Raw genomic sequence first — 19151 nt, forward strand, 5'->3', positions numbered from 1 at the left:
TTAAATTTAAATAAGCTAACCAGGTGGGTGATTCTTATTTGTTCCAAATATTTAGGACTACCAGATACAGAACAAGTACATTTTTGGACATAAAAGTTTCTTATGATTTGAAGTCTGTCTTTTTTCCCCTTGACTTGTTAAATACTGTCTCAGCTGAGGCAACATGTTCCCTCAAGTGCAACTACATTTCTTGACAGTTCAGTGTAAGCCAGATGCAGATTGTGCATTAGTTTATATAATGTATCATTTCATCCTCAAAATAACATTAAAATAAAATTATTGTTATTATATCTATTTCATAACTGGAGAAACTCAGCAACATAGGGTTTGAGAAACTTGATCAAGCTCATACAGATGTCTAAATTTAAGCCTTCAATGACTCTCCAAAAGAATAACACTTTGAGTTATCAGACTTGTGATATCAGCAAGTTGCTCTTAAAGTATCAATACTTCCCAGAGGCCCAGTGGTGCGTAAGTGCTAAGTCACTTCAGTCATGTCTGACTCTTTGAGATGCTATGGACTATAGCCCATCAGGCTCCTCTGTCCATGGGATTCTCCAGGCATGAATACTGGAGTGGTTGTCCATGTCCTTCTCCAGGTGATCTTCCCGATGCAGGGATCAAACCCACGTCTCCTACATCTCCTTCGTTTGCAAGCAAATTCTTAACCACTAGCACCACCCAGGAAACTCCAGAACCCTGGTGGTAGGATATGTTATTAATAATATTTCCATCATTAAAATTTTCATATGATTAATATATGATTATAATAGTTTTTTAAAGTCAGAACCATGCATGTCTTGTAGAGAAAATGAAATTCAACATTTGTATTGACAACGTGAAGAAAGGACTCACTGTAACACAGGAAAATGCCAATTATCAACAGTGATAAGAAAGAAAAGTGCATTATGCTGAAACCCTTGGTTAAAATGTTTTAAGAAGTCTAAATGAAATTGAAGGACAGGTTAATTAAACTGTAAAATGTTAAAAAAAAATTGCTTTTCTCCATATTTCATGATTAAAATGTTCCTCACTTATTGAAAAACATGTAAATATTTTGGAGTATATTTTTGAAGGCTTGTTCCACTTGCTGGTTCCTAGAGTGTAAATGAAAGGGTTTAATACAGGGCAACTGAAGTATAAATAACAGATATACCTTTGAACAGAGTCACCCTTTCCTTTGCAAATGGCTTCATGTAAGTAAAGATACAGCTACCATAAGTAGGGAGACTACAATCATATGGAAGAACATGTGGGAAAAGCTTTTGTTCTTTTCTGAGCAGATAGAATGCTTAGAATGGTCTTGATAATATATGTGTAGGAAAGCATCACTAACAATAATGTGACCATGAGTGTTCCAACAGCTGAGCCAAATGAAATCAATTCTAGGATATGAGTTGTCTGTGCAAGAAATCTGCAGCACAGGGGAAGTGCCACATACAAAATAATCAATTACTCTGGAAGCAGAGAATTCCAGTTTCATTACCAAGAGCACTGGTGGAAAAGTAACCAGAAATCCCACTGCCCATGAACTGAGTCCAAGTTGGTAGCACACTTTTTTGCTCATAATGATCAGGTAATGTAAGGCTTTGCAGATTGCTACATAATGATCAAAAGACATGGCAGCTAGTAGGTAAAATTCTGTAAGACCTAATAACAGAAAAAAGAATAGCTGAGATGCACAACCATTATAGGAAATGATTTTGTTTTTAGTCACGATGGATATCAGGAATCTGGGCATACAGGTTGTTGTTAATGAAACTTCCAGGAGGAAGAGATTTTGGAGGAAAAAATACCTGGGAGTCTTGAGCCGGGATCCAGCAATTTAAGAAAGATGATGGATAAGTTTCCCATCACACTCAACATGTAGTTTAGGAAGAGAAACATAAAAATCACAATTTGCAATTGTGGTTCATCAGTCAGTCCCAGGAGAATGAATTCTATCTCTCTTGACTGGTTCTTCATTTCAGATTTAAGATCATGGCATCTGGTCCCATCACATCATGGCAAATAGGTGGGGAAACAGTGGAAACAGTGTCAGACTTTGTTTTGGGGGGCTCCAAAATCACTGCAGATGGTGATTGCAGCCATGAAATTAAAAGACGCTTACTCTTGGAAGTTAAGTTATGACCAAACTAGATAGCATATTCAAAAGCAGAGACATTACTTTGCCAACAAAGGACCATCTAGTCAAGGCTATGGTTTTTCCAGTGGTCATGTATGGATGTGAGAGTTGACTGTGAAAAAAGCTGAGCGCTGAAGAATTGATGCTTTTGAACTGTGGCATTGGAGAAGACTCTTGAGAGTCCCTTGGACTGCAAGGAGATCCAACCAGTCCATTCTAAAGGAGCTCAGTCCTGGGTGTTCTTTGGAAGGAATGATGCTAAAGCTGAAACTCCAGTACTTTGGCCACTTCATGCAAAGGGTTGACTCATTAGAAAAGACTCTCATGCTGGGCAGGATTTGGGGGTCAAGAGGAGAAGGGGACGATAGAGGATGAGATGGCTGGATGGCATCATCAACTCGATGGACGTGAGTCTGAGTGAACTCCAGGAGTTGGTGATGGACAGTGAGGCCTGGCGTGCTGCGATTCATGGGGTCACAAAGAGTGAACATGACTGAGCGACTGAACTGAAGTGAATTGAAAAAGACTTAGGAAAACAATTCTTAAAGAAGCAGATGTAACAGTACTTTTTAAAAGACTGCAAAATAGAAAAAATATTCAGAAATGTAAATAAGTTTAATAGTTTGATCCAGTGTGCCAAGACATAAAAGTGAAAGTGAAGTCTCAGTTGTGTCCAACTCTCTGCGACCCTATGGACTGTAGCCTACCAGGCTTCTCCATCCTTGGGGTTTTCAGGCAAGAGTACCAGAGTGGGTTGCCTTTTCCTTCTCCAGGGGATCTTCCAAACCCAGGGTTCAAACCCAGGTATCCTACATTGCAGGCAGACTCTTTACCCTCTGAGCCACCAGGGAAGCCCCGTATAACTATTACTCAAAATGAATTTTCTATAAATGTTTCACAAATTAATAACAAATTTCTTATAGCGTGTTGACCATTACACCAGCTTCAATTGGGAATGTTTATTTGTAAAAAAATTCTTAGCTCATAAAAAGAATTTTTAAAGATATGGAATATATAGTAAATATAATAGTTAAATATTTTCCCTATCATGGAGATATTCTAACAAAACCCATTAATTATTTTGTCCCAATATGATGTTTTCTTATTTTTCTCTTCTATCATTTAACTTAATTTGGGGGGGAAGGGACTTCAACTGTACCAGTCTTCTTATAATCAGTTGTATTTAATCAGAAAGTATGGAAAATTATATCTACATAACAATGAAAAAAATATGAGACAGTTCAAGAGTCAGTGAAAATTATCTGACTAGTACTTGCAAAATGGTTTTCATTTATGGCTTAGATATATATTCCAAATTTTACATCACTTACCATATCCAGATTATTTTATTATAATTCTCCATACAGGAATATGATAGAAATGAGTCAAAAATAAATGATAAATATTCTCCTTCTTATATTATAAAATGTTTAATTATTTCAAGTGTAAATTTAATTTCAGTGCTTCTCTAATGAAGGATTCAAAAAAGAAATACAATCTGGGAATTATATGCATCTGCTAATGTTTTCCACTAGCAGTCATACACATAAAAATCAGAGAACATAGATGTTACAGATAATTGGAATCCTCTTTCATGCCAGATAAAATCAATTTTCCTGTTGTTTAGAAAATATATTTAAATAGAAAAAGTACTCTATAAAAATTATAAATAAAAGTGTTATACTTTAACGGAAAAGATGTTTTAGGAAATTTCTCAAATGAAAGGAACCTAAAATTTGCAGCAAAGAATTATTGCTTCAAACTGTACACTAACAAAAGCCACAGTTTTATAATTTCACTCATAAGAGGCCCAAGGGGATTCATTGAAATAAAAAGAGAAACAAAAAGGAAACACCTTCTGAAGAATGCTACCAGAAAGGATAAAATTTAATTGGTATGATTAAATTTTAAAAAAAGAAAAAGGAAAGGTTAAAAGAGAAGAAACAGAAAACAAAGGAAGAATGAAAGAAAACCACTGTGAGTTGCTTTAACTACAAAAATGAAGAGACTTTTCTCATAAGAGAATTATGATTTAAACTTAAAATATTTAATGCCAACAAGAATTTCAGATACTCAACTACCACAGGACAATATGACCAAATCTACTGGTGAGAAAGTTTACCCCAAACATGAACTTCTCTCCTGTTTTTGTTAGGCAATATGTTAGAATTTCAATAACTTGATTGTGACCCACCCCCATCCCCCCAAATTTGGGGACAGTACTTAAATGATTTCCTATTTACTTTATTTTTAAAAAATATAAAACATAAAGAAAAATACACAACAAATATACAATAGGATCTTTTATTCCCAAGCCACTGATGTTCCATTTGCTACTTAATATGGTTATGTGGATTTACAACAACAAAAAATAATATTTTACTGGGTGAACATGATAAAACCATTATTACCAGAATGTAAGCAATGGTACATTATTAACTTCAAATTCTCCAATATTACTCAAACATCACCAATTGTCTAAAAATTTCCCAGTATAGAAAAAAGAATACAGTTTAATATGGCATGTTTCATTTGATTCTCATAGTATTTTAGTTTCCTTTTATTAATATTTGGAATAGTTCTCTAATTTTTCCTTCACTTTTGAGAATGTTGATTGAAATTATTTTCCAGTATTTATATATTATGTCCCTTGATTTTGGCTGAAGCTTCCTCAGTAATTATGTTTAATTTATTGATCTTTGGCTGGACTACCACAGCAGTGATGATGACTTTCTCATCAAGTCCTATCAGATATGCTATTTAATAATGGATGTAAATGGGCTGGCTCTTTTTTCCTCTCTCCCTTTTTTTTTGAATAACTAGGATGTTCAGAAGTAAATGCATTTTCTGTGAAGATTAGAAAGTGTGCATGATCAGGGAAAGGCACAGTCTCAGAAGAGGACTGAAACCTTAAGTTTATACTCAGGCTGACAGTTGGCACAGAGGACGCCTACCATAATCAAAACAAGAAAGTAAACTAGAAAACAATAACAAAAAATGGCAGCCCTTGGCAAGAGGAAGAATCTGAATCCCAGAGTTAGCACACTATTGAATTTAAATGGCCAGTGATCCTCAAACACAAAATGTAGGAGAAACAGGAAACATATGGTCCATTCAAAAGAAATCAAAAGAAACTGGGCTGAAAAAGGCTTAATGGAAGATCTAATTATAGAATTTAAAACTACAATAGCTAAACTGTTAACAAATCTATTACTCTTATAGAAATAACAACAACAACAACAACAAAAAAAAAACTTGTTTTATTCTTTTGTGTGTGCTAAGTCACTTCAGTCATGTCCAACTCTTTGCAACCCCATGGGCTGTAGCTTGCCGGGCTCCTCTGTCCATGGGGATTCTTCAGACAAGAATAGTGGAGTGTATTGCCACACCCTCCTCCAGGCAATCTTCCCAACATAGGCATCGAGCCTGTCTCTTATGTCTCGTGCACTGGCAGGCGTGTTCCTCACCACTAGAGCCACTTGGGAAGTAAATGATAAATACGGAGTATTGCATCCAAGTTCAAAAGTATATAATTGTGTTAAAAGTACATGAAATATTTACAGAATTGAATGTCAGCTTAGCCTAAAGGAAATTCCAAAGCATTCCACAGTATTAAATTCTTGGAAATATGATTTCTAATTATAATGGAATTAAGTAAGAATCAGTGACAGACAGAAGACTAGAAAGTCACCAAATGTTTGAAAATTAAGTAACACACTTCTACATAGTCAGTTGGTCACAAGAAGAATCAGTAAGGACTTAGAGAAAATTTTGAACTACTTGGAAAGGAAATATATCATATCAAAATTTGTTAAATACACAAATTTTAGTTAAATACACATTATGAAAAACTGGCATAATCAAATATATGCTTTAGAAGAGACAAAAACTAAATACTAATCATATGTTTATTTCAGTGATGTTCAGTATGGTAGCCACTAGCCACCTACAGCTTTAAGTACTTGAAAGGTAACCATTATGATTTTAATGTTCATTATTTTAAATTTAAAGGTACGTACCCATATACGGCTATCAGTTCAATTCAGTTCAGTCGCTCAGTCGTGTCCGACTCTTTGTGACCCCATGAATTGCAGTACCCCAGGCGTCCCTGTCCATCACCAACTCCAAGAGATCACTCAAACTCATGACCATGGAGTCAGTGATGCTATTCAGCCATTTCATCCTCCATCATCCCCTTCTCCTCCTGCCCCCAATCCCTCCCAGCATCAGAGTCTTTTCCAACGAGTCAACTCTTCGCATGAGGTGGCCAAAGTCCTGGAGTTTCAGCTTTAGCATCATTCCTTCCAAAGAAATCCCAGGGCTGATCTCCTTCAGAATGGACTGGTTGGATCTCCTTGCAGTCCAAGGGACTCTCAAGAGTCTTCTCCAACACCACAGTTCAAAAGCATCGATTCTTCAGTGCTCAGCTTTCTTCACAGTCCAACTCTCACATCCATGCATGACCACTGGAAAAAGCATAGCCTTGAAGAGATGGACCTTTGTTGGCAAAGTAATGTTTCTGCTTTTGAATATGCTATCTACGTTGGTCATAACTTTCCTTCCAAGGAGACAGTTCAGTTTAGTCACTCAATCATATCCAACTCTCTGCCACCCCATGAATCGCAGCACGCCAGGCCTCCCTGTCCATCACCAACTCCCGGAGTTCACTCAGACTCACATCCATTGAGTCAGTGATGCCATCCAGCCACCTCATCCTCTGTCGTCCCCTTCTCCTCCTGCCTCCAATCCCTCCCAGCATCAGAGTCTATTCCAATGAGTCAACACTTCTCATGAGGTAGCCAAAGTACTGGAGTTTCAGCTTTAGCATCATTCCTTCCAAAGAAATCCCAGGGCTGATCTCCTTCAGAATGGACTGGTTGGATCTCCTTGCAGTCCAAGGGACTCTCAAGAGTCTTCTCCAACACCACAGTTCAAAAGCATCAATTCTTCGGCACTCAGCTTTTTTCACAGTCCAACTCTCACATCCATTCATGACCACTAGAAAAATCATAGCCTTGAAGAGATGGACCTTTGTTGGCAAAGTAATGTCTCTGCTTTTCAATATGCTATTTAGATTGGTTATAACTTTTTTTCCAAGGAGTAAATGTCTTTTAATTTCATGGCTGCAATCACCATCTGCAGTGATTTTGGAGCCCATAAAAATAAAGTCTGACACTGTTTCCACTGTTTTCCCATCTATTTGCCATGAAGTGATGGGACCAGATGCCATGATCTTCGTTTTCTGAATGTTGAGCTTTAGGCCAACTTTTGACTCTCCTCTTTCACTTTCATCAAGAGGCTTTTTAGTTCTTCTTCACTTTTTGCCATAAGAGTGGTGTCATCTGCATATCTGAGGTTATTTATATTTCTCCTGGCAATCTTGATTCCAGCTTGTGTTTCTTCTAGCCCAGCATTTCTCATGATGTACTCTGCATATAAGTTAAATAAGCAGGGTGACAATATAAAGCCTTGACGTACTCCTTTTCCTATTTGGAACCAGTCTGTTGTTCCATGTCCAGTTCTAACTGTTGCTTCCTGAACTGTATATGGGTTTCTCAAGAGGCAGGTAAGGTGGTCTGGTACTCCCATCTCTTTCAGAATTTTCCACAGTTTATTGTGATCCACACAGTCAAAGGCTTTGGCATAGTCAAGAAAGCAGAAATAGATGTTTTTCTGGAACTCTCTTGCTTTTTCCATGATCCAGTGGATGTTTACAATTTGATCTCTGGTTCCTCTGCCTTTTCTAAAAACTGCTTGAGCATCTGGAAGTTCACAGTTCATGCATTGCTGAAGCCTGGCTTGGAGAATTCTGAGCATTACTCTACTGGCCTGTGAATGAGTGCAATTGTGCGGTAGTTTGAGCATTTTTTTGGCATTGCCTTTCTTTGGGATTGAAATGAAAACTGACATTTTCCAGTCCTGTGGTCACTGCTGAGTTTACCAAATTTGCTGGCATATTGAGTGCAGCACTTTCACAGCATCATCTTTCAGGATTTGAAATAGCTCAACTGGAATTCCATCACCTCCACTAGCTTTATTCATAGTGATGCTTTCTAAGGCCCACTTGACTTCATATTCCAGAATGTCTGGCTCTAGGTGAGTGATCACACCATCATGATTATCTTGGCCATGAAGATCTTTTTTATACAGTTCTTCTGTTTATTCTTGCCATCTCTTCTTAATATCTTCTGCTTCTATTAGGTCCATACCATTTCTGCTCTTTATCAAGCCCATCTTTGCATGAGATGTTCCCTTGGTATCTCTAACTTTCTTGAAGAGATCTCTAGTCTTTCGCCTTCTGTTGTTTTCCTCCTTTTCTTTGCATGATCGCTGTGGAAGTCTTTCTTATCTCTCTTTGCTATTCTTTGGAACTCTGCATTCAGATGCTTATATCTTTCCTTTTCTCCTTTGCTTTTCGCTTCTCTTCTTTTCACAGACTTTTGTAAGGCCTCCTCAGACAGCCATTTTGCTTTTTTGCATTTCTTTTCCATGGGGAAGGTCTTGATCCCTGTCTCCTGTACAATGTCATGAACCTCCATCGATAGTTCATCAGGCACTCTGTCTATGAGATCTAGTTCCTTAATTCTATTTCTCACTTCCACTTGTATAATCATAAGGGATTTGATTTAGGCTATAATTATTGGATAGTGTGGATCTATGTAATCTTCAGTTCAGTTCAGTTCAGTCACTCAGTCATGTCCGACTCTTTGTGACCCCATGAATCACAGCATGCCAGGCCTCCCTGTGCATCACCAACTCCTGGAGTTTACTGAAACTCACGTCCGTCAAGTCAGTGATGCCATCCAGCCATCTCATCCTCTGTCGTCTCCTTCTCCTCCTAACCCAATCCCTCCCAGCATCAGAGTCTTTTCCAATGAGTCAATTCTTCACATGATGTGGCCAAAGTACTGGAGTTTCAGCTTTAGCATCATTCCTTCCAAAGAAATCCCAGGGCTGATCTCCTTAAAATGGTCTGGTTGGAACTCCTTTCAGTCTAAGGGACTCTCAAGAGTCTTCTCCAACACCACAGTGCAAAAGCATCAATTCTTCAGTGCTCAGCTTTCTTCACAGTCCAACTCTCATATCCATACATGACCATTGGAAAAACCATAGCCTTGATTAGACAGACCTTTCTTGGCAAAGTAATGTCTCTGCTTTTCAATATGCTACCTAGGTTGGTCATAACTTTTCTTCCAAGGAGTAAGCGTCTTTTAATTTCATGGCTGCAGTCACCATCTGCAGTGATTTTGGAGCCCCCCAAAAATAAAGTCTGACACTGTTTCCACTGTTTCCCCATCTATTTGCCATGAAGTGACGGGACTAGATGCCATGATCTTAGTTTTCTGAATATTGAGCTTAAGTCAATTTTTTTCTCTCCTCTTTCACTTTCATCCAGAGGCTTTTTAATTCCTCTTCACTTTCTGCCATAAGTGTGGTGTCATCTCCATATCTGAGGTTATTGATATTTCTCCTGGCAATCTTGATTCTAGCTTTTGCTTCTTCTAGCCCAACGTTTCTCATGATGTTCTCTGCCTATAAGTTAAATAAGCAGGGTATGATATACAGTCTTGACGTACTCCTTTTCCTATTTGGAACCAGTCTGTTTTTCCATGTCCAGTTCTAACTGTTGCATATGTAATCTTACCAATAGTCTAAAAAAAAAAAAGTAGCTACCTCCAGACAGATTATTGAGAAATAATTTAACCTCAAAATAAATTGAAGTTTTGGGGGGATATAGTTAGTGAATATTGACAAAAATTATAGTCTTGCAACCACCACTTTAAACAACATACCAAATGTTCACATCACTCTATGAAAATTTCCCTTAAAACACTTTTGTAGTCAATTACTTCTCACCCTCAACCTATAACACTACTCGTCAGATTTTGGTCTCTAATTTTTAGTGTCTTCTAAAGTTATGAAGAGATTCCCCTATGGCTCAGTGATAAAGAATCGACCTGCAATGCAGGGGACACTAGATCCATCCCTCAGTTGGGAAGATCCCCTGAAGGAGGGTATGACAATCCACTCCAGTATTCTTGCCTGGAGAATCCCATGGACAGAGGAACCTGGCGGGCTACAGCCCAGAGGGTCACAAAGAGTCAGAAACCGTTGAAGCGACTGAACACCCATGCATACAGAATTATAAAAATGGAATCACAGTATACATAGATATTGTATCTGGCTTCTTATACTTAGCATAATATTTCTAATATTCAGTTGTGCTTTTTAATATATCATTAGTCTATTCTTTTGATGTGTATACTACCATTTGCTGAATGTTTCACCAGCTGACAGACATTGGATTTTCTCCAGGAATGGGCAGTAACACTAAATGCATTTCATAGATATATTTAGTTCATTTGAAAGATCAAAAAATAATTTCATCAAAATCCACTCCAAGTTCCTCATATTGTAAATATATTAATATATGATCCTTAATTAGTACTTACAAATGTCATGTATACACCACTCGGTGCCAGATTGTAAAATGGTTTGCAATAAAGTGTAAAACTGCTTCTGTTGCTAATTGGAAGTTGACGACATCTTGTGTTGGTGTAAGCCAGCTTGGGATTTTTTAAATTTTTTAATTTTTATTTATTTATTTATTTTTACTTTACAATATTGTATTGGTAAAAAGAACATTTGAATCAGCTTGGGATTTTTGAATGTCGTGCCAGGACAGAGAACTGCCAATATCCTTGTTAGATATTTCATTAATTTCCCTAAATCACTTGGCTACTCCTTTGGGTTACTTTCACTTCAACTTTTGTTTAAAGTAAATTACAGTGTTGTCTTTCATTGTCAGTAATTAGTTGTTTTGGAATTCCGATCCCCAGAGATTTTTTTTCTGTGTTTTACTTCAATAGATCCTTTGAGAGTGTAGTAAGTAAAAAATGATAAAATGATGGAATATTACAAGTGGACAGAAAGAAATGTGGAATCTCTTCTTGGAACAGTTATTTATCTCTGATTAAATGATGCCCCAAGATTTTTGTCACTTTCCTCTTTTATTTTATTTTAGTTCAATTTACTTTGAGGAATAACTATTTTGAAGTTATGAATGACAGCAAATGTAAGAACAAAATTTCATATAATGCAGCTTATCTGGATTAGACAATAGAAGTCTATTAAAGTTATTGATACCTGAGTTCTGAATTGCAAAGTGGGTATGAACTTAAGAGAAGGTAGCAAATCTTTACAGAAACACAGTATGTACACATTTTTTCTTTACACAAAAATCACCTAGATAATCAACATCCAGGTTAGATAATAAACTATTATTGTAAGAGCATAAATTCATTATTAGTTATGTTAGCATTAATCTCTTCTATGCATGCATAAGGGAATAATAGATACAAGAGATCCAAGAAGGTAAGTCAACTATAATTTTAACAAGTTCAGAATCAGAAATTAATTCAAATGTACAGTGAATCAAATTTAGGGAGTTAAACTTGACTACAGAATTCTTATGTTAATATAGTATACTAATACATATATATGGAATCTAGAATGATGGTAATGATAACCTTGTATGTGAGACAGCAAAAGAGACACAGATGTATAGAACAGTCTTTTGGACTCTGTGGGGTGGGGGGATGATTTGGGAGAATGGCACTGAAACATGTATACTATCATATAAGAAACGAATCACCAATCCAGGTTCAGTGCAGGATATAGGATGCTTGGGACTGGTGCAGTGGGATGACCCAGAGGGATGGTATGGGGAGGGAGGTGGGAGTGGGGTTCAGAATTGGGAACACGTGTACACCCGTGGCGGATTCATGTTGATGTATAGCAAAACCAATACAATATTGTAAAGTAAAAAAAAAAAAAAATTAATGATAAAGTCATTTATGTTTTATATATTCATAGTTGATGTATTCTATTTTAATCAGTTACATGCAAGTTTGACTTCCTTTGATTCTCTTTATTAATTAAATATTGCCTGAAAGTGAAAGTGAAGTCGCTCAGTCGTGTCCGACTCTTTGCGACCCCATGGACACCAGGCTCCTCCATCCATGGGATTTTCAAGGCAGAGTACTGGAGTGGGTTGCCTTTTCCTTCTCCAGGGAACTTTCCGACCCAGGGATTGAACCCAGGTCTCCCGCATTGTAGACAGACGCTTTACCATCTGAGCCACCAGGGGAAGTCTAAATATTGCCTAGGTAAAGAGATATGAAAAAATTACGGCAATTTTTTTTCTGAGACTTGAGAAAATATAATTCTAGAACAGTCAAACCCACATGGTAAGAGAAGTTCTATGACTAAATCCTAAAATATAGATTTTCAAATCAGAGGTAGAGCAGCTGTAGGTGTCATAGCAAGGACAAAAGTATATTTTGGTAATTAAAGCTTACAACCACCTAGTAGTTGAAGACCACAAGTCTTCCATTGCCATTAAAGACATTAAGGCTCTTTACTAATATCTGCTTTGGAAAATCACCTTAAGAACTAAAATCTTATTTTATTTTTTCAAACAGGAAAAAAGTAATAAACAGAAAAGATAGGAATATTAGCAAGACAAATGCAAAAGAATAAAGTCAGCAAAGTATGCTTGAGTAACTCATTTCTCTTAAAACTCTACATGGAACTCTATTTAATGTTATGTGGCAGCTTGGATGGGAGTTTGGGGGAGAACTGATACATGTATCTGTCTGACTGAGTCCCTTCACTGTTCTCCTGAATCTATCACAACATTGTTAATTGGCTATACTTCAATACAAAAAGAAAAAAAAAAAGAGAGAGAGAGAGAGAGAGAATAACAACCAGGAAAAATATTTGTTTTTAAATGCTCAAGAAAAAAAAAAAGAAAGAAAGAAAACCAAGTCCACAGGCAATGCATATATTGAGGGACTGATATAATTAACATAAAGGGGTCAGTACAACATGGAAGTAAGTAAAATTCTTATATGTAGAAAGGATAGGAATAATATAATCTGGAGTAGTCAAGAGTTTTTCAAGAAATTGGAGGATGTAAAAAAACATTGTGTCTGAACTTATACATACATATGTAAGAATACATTTTAAAAGATTGAGGGAATTCCCTGGTGGTCCAGTAGTTAGAACTCCATGCTTCCACTTCCGCTGGCACCTTTTCCATTCTTTATCAGGAAACTAAGATCCCCTGGGCTGTGTTGTGACTAAAAAAAAAGAAAAGATTAATTGAAGTAAAGTGACACAATATTTTTCCTTAAGATGTTTGTTTTTGTCATGTTTTCATTTGTTTATTTACCATATATAAGATATGCAGATGACACCACCCTTATGGCAGAAAGTGAAGTGGAACTAAAAAGCCTCTTGATGAAGGTGAAAGAGGAGAGTGAAAAAGTTGGCTTAAAACTCAACATTCAGAAAACGAAGATCATGGCATCTGGTCCCATCACTTCATGGTAAATAGATGGGGAAACAGTGTCAGACTTTATTTTTTTGGGCTCCACAATCACTGCAGATGGTGACTGCAGTCATGAAATTAAAAGACGCTTACTCCTTGGAAGGAAAGTTATGTCCAACCTAGATAGCATATTGAAACAGAGATATTACTTTGCCAACAAAGATCCATCTAGTCAAGGCTATGGTTTTTCCTGTGGTCATATACAGATGTGAGAGTTGGACTGTGAAGAAAGCTGAGCGCCTAAGAATTGATGTTTTTGAGCTGTGGTGTTGGAGAAGATTCTTGAGAGTCCCTTGGACTGCAAGGAGATCCAACCAGTCCATTCTGAAGGAGATCAGCCCTGGGATTTCTTTGGAAGGAATGATGCTAAAGCTGAAACTCCAATACTTTGGCCACCTCATGCAAAGAGTTGACTCATTGGAAAAGAATCTGATGCTGCGAGGTATTGGGGGCAGGAGGAGAAGGGGATGACAGAGGATGAGATGGCTGGATGTCATCACCAACTCGATCGATGCACGTGAGTCTGAGTGAACTCCGGGAGTTGGTGATGGACGGGGAGGCCTGGCATGCTGTGATTCATGGGTTCGCAAAGAGTCGGACACAACTGAGCGACTGAACTGAAACTGAACTGAACTAATAACAATTTTTGAGTATAGCAGAGCCAGTCAAGAAAATTGATAGCAATAATGGTATACTTTCAGTGCAAAGGAAATGCAAAAAAAAAAAAAAACTGTAAGCAGGATCTTCAAGTACTAGAAATCAATACTGCTATAGTCATTGATCATCACAGGAATCATACTGTAACTCTAAAATCCGGTTTTGAAAAATCATCCTAATACTCATTCTACAAAGACAAACCAACTCAGTGCATTTGCACAGGTTAAATAAATATGAAAGGGAAATACATTTAAAATAAATGATATTCTTTTAATTAAATTATACATCCAGAATAGTTCCCACTTGGGAAAGATGACTATATATGCATATTAACACAAAAAATTCAAGTTCCAGGGGGAAAATTGTGAGGAATATTAGAATGAAGAGATCTAATGTATGAGAGAGAATTTAGAATTGACTACAGTATGTAATTATGTGTCATTGGCAATTTTTGAAGATACAGCCTGTGAATAGTTAGAGAATATATACCATTCTCTGCCTTAGGTTAAAATATATGTGCATATATATGCTAATGAATAGTTAAAATACATTTTCATTTTATACATATTCATTTAGGTTAATTTATATACATTTAGGCTAATTTATAAATATTAAAGTTATATATTTATACATACAATGGTTAATACCTGTAAGTTAATTTATATTGCTCTATTCATATGTTTTAAATTCAATTATTTTGTTTTTGTTTCATATGTAGATTTGACAAGGCTCACAGAGAGTAAGGGCTTCCCTGGTGGCTCAGCTGGTAAAGAATCTCCTGGCAATGTGGGAGACTTGGTTTCGATTGCTGGGTTGGGAAGATTCCCTGGAGAAAGGAAAGGCTACCAACCCCAGCATTCTGGCCTGGATAATTCCATGGACTATATAGTCCATGGGGTTACAAAGAGTGACCTCAGACAAGACTGAGTGACTCCCACTTTTCACAAGAGTAATGAGGAACCAGTCAAGGGAAATAGAATTCATTCTCTTGGGATTGACCCACAATTACAAGTTGTGATTTTCCTGTTTCTCTTTTTCAGTTACACATTGAGCCTGATGGGGAATGTAATCATTATCCTCCTCACCCTGCTGGATATTCGCCTCAAAACTCCAATGCATTTCTTTCTTTGTAGTTTCTCGTTTTTAGAAATCATATTCACAACAGTATGTATTCCCAGATACCTGGTCATCATGGTGACTAAAGAAAAAAACATTTCATATAATTGTGCAGCTCAATTGTTCCTCTTCCTTTTATTGTGAGTTGCAGACTATTACTTTCTGGCTGCCATGTCCTATGACTGCTATGTTGCCATCTGCAAACCGCTTCATTACCCAGTCATCATGAACAGCAAAGTTTGTTATCAGCTTGTACTCAGATCTTGAGTAACTGGATTCCTAATTATCTTTCCTCCGTTTATCATGGGACTCGAGCTGGATTTCTGTGCTTCCAAAGTAATTGATCACTTTATGTGTGAAATGTCTCCTATCCTGCAGATATCCTGCACAGATACACATGTTCTGGAATTGATGTCTTTTAGCTTAGCTATGGTAACACTTGGGGTCACATTGGTATCAGTGATTCTTTCTTACATTTACATCATTAAGACCATTCTGAAATTCCCTTCAGCACAGCCAAGAGCCAATGTTTTTTCTGCCTGTACTTCCCACCTGACTGTTGTCTCTCTGACATATGGAAACTGTATCTTTATGTATGTTAAACCATCTAAAGAGAACAGGTAACTGTATCCAAAGGTGTAGCTTTGTTGTGCACTTCAGTTATCCCTTTACTAAATTCCTTCATTTACACCCTAAGGAACCAATAGGTGAAAGAAGTCTTCTGGGACAGGTTACAAAAGATCCTGCGTTGCTCAAAAAAACAGTTATTTAAAGGCCACAAGGCATAATATTATCACAACAACAACAAAAATATGTTTCATGCATTTGTTCTGGTCACGTTTTCCAACTTGAATACTTATTTCATAGAGGACATTCTCGTCAAGAATCTTATAGCTCAGCTTCACCCTTATACTTTATTCTTTCTAAGGAAAACATTCCATCCTGCTATAATAATTTACTCTCTCAAGTCTGTAATTTAAGTGTTAAATATCATCTCCTTATGGCTTATCAGTGTCTAAAAATCATGACTGAGTAAAATATGCTTTGTGTAAGTGTGAGGCTCTGAGAGTGGCTCAGATGGTAAAGAACCTGCCTGCAATGCAGGAGATGCAGGTTTGATCCCTGGGTTGGTAAGATCTCCTGGAGAAGGCATCTGGTCCCATCACTTCATGGGAAATAGATGAGGAAACAGTGGAAACAGTGTCAGACTTTATTTTTTGGGGCTCCACAATCACTGCAGATGGTGACTGCAGCCATGAAATTAAAAGACGCTTACTCCTTGGAAGGAAAGTTATGTCCAACCTAGATAGCATATTCAAAAGCAGAGACATTACTTTGCCAACAAAGGTCCGTCTAGTCAAGGCTATGGTTTTTCCAATGGTCATGTATGGATGTGAGAGTTGGACTGTGAAGAAAGCTGAGCGCCGTAGAATTGATGCTTTTGCACTGTGGTGTTGGAGAAGATTCTTGAGAGTCCCTTGGACTGCAAGGAGGTCCAACCAGTCCATTCTGAAGGAGATCAGCCCTGGGATTTCTTTGGAAGGAATGATGCTAAAGCTGAAGCTCCAGTACTTTGGTCACCTCATGCGAAGAGTTGACTCATTGGAAAAGACTCTGATTCTGGGAGGGATTGGGGGCAGGAGGAGAAGGGGATGACAGAGGATAAAATGATTGGATGGCATCACTGACTCAATGGACGTGAGTTTGAATGAACTCCGGGAGTTAGTGATGTATAGGGAGGCCTGGCGTGCTGCGATTTATGGGGTCGCAAAGAGTGGGACACGACTGAGCAACTGAACTGAACTGAACTGGAGAAGGAATGTCTGCCCATTCAGATATTCTTACCTAGGAAATCCAATGGACAGGGGAGCCTAGCAGGCTATAGTCTTTGGGGTCACAATTAGCCAGACATCACTGAGCAACTAACACTACCCCACCTTTTTTTCCTGTTTATGTTTATCTTGCTGTGTGTAATTTATTTTATATTTATTTATTATTTTTTAACTTTCAATATTGTATTGGTTTAATTAAATATATATTTATCATGTATCTATCTTATTCCCAATACTGTGAGGGGCTCATTCCTTACTTTAAGAAGCTTGCATTATATAAAAAAAACAAATCAAAACTGTTCTGTATTGCTATCCAGTATATAACTAGTGTTGCAACAAATATTGACAAAAGTATTAAGGGACATATTGGGTGGCTTCTGAGTATCTTGGAGTTCAGGAAGGGATTTCAGGAGACAGTGAAAATCATGCTAATTATGCTGTCCCTAAACATATATAGAAGGACAGTATACTGAGACAGAAGTATATGCAGATACCAGAGAAGTGTTAGAGAACCACATGCATTTACAGAATTATTACATGCAATGCTTAGACCAGGATTTTGAGATATCCACCCTGTTCAATAAAGGCTTAAGCACATACACCACATGGAACATTGCACAGAGTATTTTTATGCCTCTAATTCTCTACATGTAAGGTAGTAGTAACATAACCAACATCTCACGGTTCAGTAAATATATAGTATTAGAAATACCTAGCACTCAGTAAAAGAAAAGGGTTTTTCTTAAACAATTCAAAAAACACACACACACACACACACACAATATTGTAAGGCAATCATCATCCAATTAAAAATAAATTTAATAAAACTGTTTAAGCTATTACTTGTATGTTTTTAAAAAATGGTAGTAACAACATGAAGGGTCTTGTTTGCTGGAATAGTCTTCTGGACTGAAAGTTGATGTAACAATTAATTTAAAATGGTTGTATATAAGAACCACTTAGATAGTCTCATAATATGATTTCAAGGTTTTATTCCTAGTGAGTCCAAGGCATTATGTATAGGAAACCATCCATACAACCTCAATTAATATACACTCAGGACATTTTGAGGTGCTTTTCATTAACTGATATTTCCACACAAAAAAAGAGAAAGAATCATCGAAATTACATGTAAGATGTAAACTTTAATATTGACATTTCTTGCTTTGAGGAAGTTACTCCTGAAAATGATGTTGTATATGACTAATATTAAGGCAAAAGGAGCAAGTGAGGGAGATATTTCTCTTAACTCTGGAAAAGTTTTGAAGTTTAGTATATAAATATGACAGTGGCTCTACAACACAGTCAGAGATACTTAGGGAAAAAACAATGAGAAATTTTATTAAACTTATTATTTGAGGGGTAATGGTGCAGGGGGAATATAAATCCTCCTTGTTCATTCCCCATTTCCACTCTCAGACAATATATATTGAATAAATTTAAAGAAGCATTTTGTAATCATCTCATAAAGTGTTAATCACACAGAAATTATGAAAAAAAGGCATATTTATCCATGAAGGATCAGATTTCCCAATTGAACGAAGATGAATTAACTGAAAGATATTTTAGATGTTTTACTGTAATAATTCCTATTTTCTATGTTCCTCCCTAAGTAGATATGGGTTTTGCCTTTGGTCTAATTGTTAAAAATATTGTTAATAGTTAATTAAGTCATCCGATTATAATGTAGGGAAATGATATATTACCATGTTTTCCATCACCCACAACTCCTCTTTCTAACAAGCCACTACTCCCCTCAGAAGTTATGGTTTTATGTGGTCTTATTTTAGTGTGTGCATATGTGTGTGTGACCTGTCAGTAAATTTCCTCTCAAAAAGCCAAAGCAAGGAAAATAATATTTTATTTTATATGTTTGGGAGTACTGTCATAGGTTTTAACCAGGAGCTAAATTATAACTGTTTACTCTATTGCTTCTTAATATTGTGCTGAGAATCAGAGCTGTCTTATCCCCAGATATTGAAAGTTTCTCTCCAAAAGACAGAACCTTCACTGTTGAGAATGTAAC

General features: G+C 36.9%; 2 pseudogenes; one reads left to right on the forward strand and one right to left on the reverse strand.

Moving 5' to 3' along the window:
- Positions 1 to 1030: 1030 nt before the first annotated feature.
- LOC147372175 (olfactory receptor 6C6-like) lies at positions 1031 to 1965 on the reverse strand (annotated as a pseudogene).
- A 13164-nt stretch (positions 1966 to 15129) lies between these two features.
- Positions 15130 to 17214, forward strand: LOC147372176 (olfactory receptor 6C6-like; annotated as a pseudogene).
- Positions 17215 to 19151: the final 1937 nt, after the last annotated feature.

The sequence above is a fragment of the Bos grunniens genome, chromosome 5 (genome assembly GCF_055505025.1).
Source record: "Bos grunniens cultivar Pamir isolate PY7600 chromosome 5, Bosgru_T2T1.0, whole genome shotgun sequence".
In the NCBI taxonomy this organism is placed as follows: domain Eukaryota; kingdom Metazoa; phylum Chordata; class Mammalia; order Artiodactyla; family Bovidae; genus Bos; species Bos grunniens.